The following is a 6,145-nucleotide window of genomic DNA, read 5'->3' as shown; positions in this document are numbered from 1 at the left end:
ACACAGGCCCCAAAGGTGTACAAACAGCCCAAACCCCCCTCCAAAACCAAGGCCCTACAGTGTACAAGCAGCTCCCAGCCACCCCCAAACACAGGCCCCAAAATTGTACAAGCAGATCCCAACCCCTCCCCCCCCCCCCCCCACACACACACACACACAGGTAAGCCCCTAGAGCGTACAAGCATCTCACAACCCCAACCCCCCAATGATTTGCAGAAACTGACTCCACAATCAGTAAGATTGTAAAGTAGGTATGTTTATTCAGCACTGGGCAGCACGGAGGGTAGTCCCACCAAAGTCGTGCGCCCCCTAACACAGCAACTTGCTTTGCTTATATGCAGTAAAGATTTACATATGCATGAGGTTTCCCAGTATGCCTATACATATTCATAACCTGTCCCCGCTTAGTATTAAAATTAGCTCCAAGAAGTCATTTCCATAAACTCCTCCCCTCCGCGCTTGCGCGGTGCCTTCTGGTGGTGGGCATGAGGATGAAGTAAGATATCTTCATCAGGGTTGAACTTTTCACCTTATCTCCTTCCACATGCTCTCTGAGCCCTTGGTCACAATCTGGGCCATAAGGTTGGTTTGGTCCGATTCACTGGATCTGAGGGGCTCCTGTTATCTCGAGGCCTTGCATGTTTGACGTCCCTTTTTTAAGAACAGTCTTCCTTATCTCTGAGCTCTTGGTCACAGTCCGAACCATGAGGTTGTTTTGATCTGGTTCTTGGGGTCCGAGGGGCTCCTGTTATCTGGAGGCCTAAGCGCAGCACAGGCACATCGCAAATGTAGCACATATTAAGCAATGAGTGTTGCCTTCATATTTATTCTTAATCAGTTGCTCTCTAATTTCTAATCCCATGTTTCACCAAAGCGCAAGCCCCAAATGCCTCCCCCCCAAAAGCAGGCCCTAAGAGTGTACAAGCAGCTCCATACCCCCCCAGACACAGGCCCCAAAGGTATACAACCAGCTCCCAACCCCCTCGAGACACAGGCCCCAAGCTGCCCCAAACACAGGCCCCTACAGTGTACAAGCAGCTCCCAACACCCCCCCCGAAACGCAGGCCCCTAGCATGCATAAGCATCACCCAACCCACCCCCCAGAGGCAGGACCCAACCCCCAACATATGCAAGTCCCAAAGCTGTACAACCAACTCCCAATCCCCCCGAGACACAGGCCCCTACAGTGTACAAGCAGCTCCCAACCCCCAACCACCCCCAGATGCAGGCCCCAAAGTTGTATAAGCAGCTCCCAATGCCCACAGATAAAGGCCCCGACCCCCCCACAGGTCCCAAAAGTGTACAAGACACTCCCCACCCTCCCCCAAAGGTGTACAAACAGCCCCAACCACACCCGAGACACAGGCCCCAAAGTTGTACAACCAGCTCCCAACTCACCCAACGTGGGCACCTACAGTGGACACGCACCTCTACACCCCCTCCAGCTGCAGACCCCAAAGGCGTACAAGCAGCTGCAAACCCCCACAAGGCAGGGCCCCACAGTGCACAAGCACCTCCCAACCACCCCTCAGGTGCAACTCCCAAAGTTGTACAAGCAGCTCCCAACCCCCCCCCCCCCCCCCCCCCCCAAACAGGAGTGCCTACCATGTATAAACAGCTCCCAACCCTTCCCCACAGACACTGGCCCCAACCCTCCCACCCCCAGATGCAGACCCCAAAAGCCTAAACACAGGCCCTGAACTCTACTGGAAGGCTCCAAAACCCATGACAATGGCCTCAATGGCTCCAGACAGGTCCCTAATCCCAGACACAGGCCCCAAACCCTCAACATACGCCAAAAGAAGTATTAGTGCTGGTGCCAAGTGTTACAGACAGGCTCAAAAGCCCAGGCACAGGCCCCAGATGCTCAAGGCTGAGATGTAACTTGGCTTTCTGAATTACTGGAAAGCAGCTTTCATTCTCAGATAGGTGAGTGCAGGCTAGATAGGATGGGGCTCCAGGCACCTCCTCACCTGAGGAAACACACTGCCATCAGGCACCGCCTTGCCAGACAAGCTTTTTCCGCTAGAACACCCTTCTCAGATGCCCCGTGGCATTCAAGTGACCTGCTTTGCTCCGATTCTAAAGACTAATGTCACAGCCCACATTGCCTGTGGCAGCTGATAAGCAGAAGAGAAAGCAACCATACCATTTGGAAGCCATCACTGCACGTGCCGCTCCTTGATGCTCTGTAACCTCTTCTCAAATCCTCAGCCACTTCTGTGGAGAGCCCGCCACGGCAACTGCAAAGCAAGATGGATACCCTTCGCAGTCACCTTGTGCTACTTGGCCATTCTGCGCCAACCCAGCTCACGACCAGCCCGCCCTTCTTGTGCTGCTCTTCAGAGTGCAGCTTGGCCCCTCTGAGCCTGTGTGAGACACCTGCAAAAGAAGAAGAAAAGCATAGGCTGAGGCAGCATCCAAAGCCACAGAACAGCTAGGACGGTTACTCTCATCTGCTCCCTCACCTCTGCCCCCTCACCTGCCCTCGAGGCAGAGGCTTCCATCTGCTCTCTTAGGCCAGCTACAACACCTCTGAAATATAAACAGGATTTTTACTGTATTTTGTGTAGTTAAGTAACTGCAGTGACAACCGCACCCCTAAATTAACTGCTATATCTGTTCATCGCTCACCTTGCCAAAAGCAGCTCTGGTCGTCAAGTCCCATGTTGTACACTGTGTTTCAGCTTTAACAAATGAAAACAGTCAGAAGATAATCATTCAGCTGCCAGCATTAGCACCCACCCCTCAACAACACAAGGGGCCCCATTTCTAATTTTATCATTTCAAAACAGCAGCCCCCTTGCCTCAGCACCTGAAAAGTAGATCAAGCCAGTCACCGAGTTGCCTACCAAGTACTGGGCAGTTCCAGAAGGAGCTCTTTCCTGTGACCAGTTCCTCCTAAGGTTTACACTCCACTGGGGAGGGGAAAGAAAAAAATAAAAGTTTCAGAACCCCATGTCTGTAAGCTTTCAAGATTCAACAGACCTCCTCCAACACACTGTTCAAGCACTATGCAAACAGCTGCTCGCAAGCATCTCAAGTCTCCCCCTCCACATCTGCAAACACCACAGAGATGACTCTGTGCCAGCTGCCCTTCAGTACGTGCCCAGAGGCAGACCGGATGTCTTTGCCAAAACAGTCCAGACAATGTATTAGTATGGACTGCCACATTAGCTATCATCACTAACTGCCAGGCAGGACAGCTCCAGACCAAACACACACAGGGACGCTACAAACATTACCAACAACACACAGAACACAAGGTGGAAGAAGAAGCAACTCCCAGAGGGAAGCCCTATGGCAACAGCGAGTCAGAACAGGTGCTCTGCAGCAGACCCAAGGAGACACTCAAATGTCACAACATGCAACTGGAAGCAACTGCCAGAACTGGGATGATGGAGGCATAAAAAGCCTACCTTTAAGACAAGAGACCAGAAGGATGGGGAGTGCAAACCCTGTAAGAAAACACTTAGGAAATGAATTCCCAAGCAAGAGCTCCTGATGTGACCCAGATGACTTCTGCAAGAGTGAGGATGGAAACAGATGCGATCTGAAACCGAATATGATGCACAAGACCGGAAACAGATCTGCACTTTAAACAGCGACCGCAAGACAAGAAGTGCTCGGATTAGACCCATGATGACAAAACAAGCATTTAGGACCTTTGGTGCAGCTACCAAGTTGCCTGCCTAGTCAGTCCAGTGCAAAAAGAAAGGAGGATATCAAGGCCCAAGGAGAGCATAACTCAGAACACACGCTGCAGAAGCAACACTACAAGACAGATGAACAGAAGGGAACTGTCCTGCCTGGCACATGTACTGATGCTACAAAATAACCACTGCTCCTTCTAATAGCCTGGTGATCCAGCCTCAAGCAGCCTGAAGGTGACCCAGCCTGAACTGCCCTCACAGTGGAACCAAGTACATTCAGCCAGCTGGCTCCATGCTGCTCCGGCACCCAGCTCCCATCGGCCACCCCAGATATGCAAAAAAAAGCAGCTTTCAGTACTCACAGCTGAGGCAAAGGCGGCTTTCAGTCCTCACTCAAAGGTGAGGGAAAGGCAGCTTTCAGTACAATAATATGAGGCAAAGGCGGCTTTCAGTAGTCCCTCAAAGCTGAGGCAAAGGAGGCTTTCAGAACTCACTCAAAGCTGAGGGAAAGGCAGCTTTCAGTATTCATTCATAGCTGAGGCAAAGGCAACTTACAGCACTCACTAAAAGCTGACGTAAAGGCGGCTTTCAGTACTGAAAGCTTAGGCAATGGCAGTTTTCAGTACTCACTCACAGCTGAGGCTAAGGCATCTTTCAGAACTCACTCAAAACTGAGGCTAATGTGGATTTCATTACCTAAACCTGAGGCAAAGGCGGCTTTCAGTACTCACAGCTGAGGTAAAGGCAGCTATCAGTAGTCACTCAATGCTGAGGCAAAGGCGGCTTTCAGTAATCACTCAAAGCTGAGGCAATGGCGGCTTTCAGTAGTCACTCAAAGCTGTTGCAAAGGCAGCTTTCAGTACTCAAAGCCAAGGCAAAGGCGGCTTTCAGTAATCACTCAAAGCTGAGGCAATGGCGGCTTTCAGTAGTCACTCAAAGCTGTTGCAAAGGCAGCTTTCAGTACTCAAAGCCAAGGCAAAGGCGGCTTTCAATACTACTCAAAACTGACACAAAGGCAGCATTCAGTAGTCACTCAAAGCTGAGAGAAAGGCAGCTTTCAGTACTCACTCAAAGCTGAGGCAAAGGCAGATTTCAGTAGTCACTCAAACCTAAGGCAAAGGAGTCTTTCAGTAATGAAAGCTGAGGCAGAGGCAGCTTTCAATACCACTCAAAGCTGACGCAGAGGCGTCTTCCATTAGCTACTCGAAGCTGAGGGAAAAGCAGCTTTCAGTACTCAAAGCTGAGGCAAAAGCGTCTTTCAGTAGTCACTCAACGCTGAGAGAAAGGAGGCTTTCAGTACTCATTTATAGCTGAGGTAAAGGTGGCTTTCAGTAGTCCCTCAAATCTGAGGCAAAAGTAGCATTAAGTACTCACTCAAAGCTGAGGCAAAGGTGGCTTTCAGTCCTCACTGAAAGCTGAGGCAAAGGCGGATTTCAGTACACAATCATAGCTGTGGCAAAGGGGGCATTCAGTACTCATTGAAAGCTGAGGCGAAGGCGGCTTTCAGTACTCAATGTTGATGGAAAGGCGGCTTTTAGTATGCACAGATGAGGCTTAAGCGGCTTTCAGTCCTTACTCAAAGCTGAGGCAAAGGCCGATTTCAGTACTTACATCTGAGGCAAAGTCGAATTTCAGTACTCACACAAAGCGGAGGCAAAGGCCGGTTTCAGTACTCAAAGCTGAGGCCAAAGCATCTTTCAGTAGTCACTCAACACTGAGGGAAAGGCGTCTTTCAGTACTCATTGATAGCTGAGGCAAAGGTGGCTTTCATTAATCCCTGAAATCTGAGGCAAAAGTAGCATTAAGTAGTCACTTAAAGCTGAGGCAAAGATAGCTTTCAGTAGTCACTCAAAGCTGAGAGAAAGGCAGCTTTCTCTAGTCATTGCTGAGGCAAAGGCAGCTTTCAGTACTCAATTCCGAGTCAAATGCAGCTTTCAGTACTCACAGCTGAGGCAAAGTCGGCTTTCAGTACGGACACCTGAGGCAAAGGCGTCTTTCAGTAGTCACTCGCAGCTGAGGCAAAGGCAGCTTTCAGTCCTCACTCAAAGCTGAGGGAAAAACAGCTTTCAGTAGTCAAAGCCAAGGCAAAGGCGGCTTTCAATACCACTCAAAACCGACGCAAAGGCGGCATTCAGTAGTCGCTCAAATCTGAGGGAAAAGCAGCTTTCAGTACTCATAGCTGAGACAAAGGTGGCTTTTAATTCTCAAACTGAGGCAAATGCAGCAATCAGTACTCAATTCTGAGTCAAAGGCAGCTTTCAGTACTCCAAGCTGAGGCAAAGGGGGCTGTCAGTAAAGAAAGCTGAGGGAAAGGGAGCTTTCAGTACTCATTGAAAGCTGAGGCAAAGGCGGCTTTCAGTACTCAAAGTTGAGGCAAAGGTGTCTTTCAGTACTCATTCATAGCTGAGGCAAAGGTGGCTTTCATTAATCCCTCAAATCTGAGGCAAAAGTAGCATTAAGTAGTTACTTAAAGCTGAGGCAAAGACAGCTTT

At 50.0% G+C, this 6,145-nt stretch overlaps 1 long non-coding RNA gene across 5 annotated transcripts; it reads right to left on the bottom strand.

Annotated features, from left to right (window-relative positions):
- Nucleotides 1–235: 235 nt before the first annotated feature.
- On the bottom strand, nt 236–5,537 carry LOC311426406. Of its 5 annotated transcripts, none has more exons than XR_014686716.1 (6): nt 4,385–4,481; nt 2,853–2,918; nt 2,635–2,687; nt 2,469–2,535; nt 2,150–2,382; nt 236–760 (listed from the first exon to the last, which is right to left on the bottom strand). It is a non-coding gene; the product is annotated as an uncharacterized lncRNA (long non-coding RNA). The 5 variants fall into 5 exon arrangements; XR_014686717.1 differs by lacking the exon at nt 4,385–4,481 and adding an exon at nt 4,016–4,260; XR_014686715.1 differs by lacking the exon at nt 2,469–2,535 and having other exon boundaries at nt 4,016–5,432.
- Between the last annotated feature and the right edge of the window lie 608 nt (nt 5,538–6,145).

Source organism: Aythya ferina (assembly GCF_964211825.1).
Source record: "Aythya ferina genome assembly, chromosome: W".
NCBI classification, from domain to species: domain Eukaryota; kingdom Metazoa; phylum Chordata; class Aves; order Anseriformes; family Anatidae; genus Aythya; species Aythya ferina.
The sequence above is the reverse complement of the archived record's forward strand: the minus strand, read 5'-3'. Positions and strand labels throughout refer to the sequence as shown.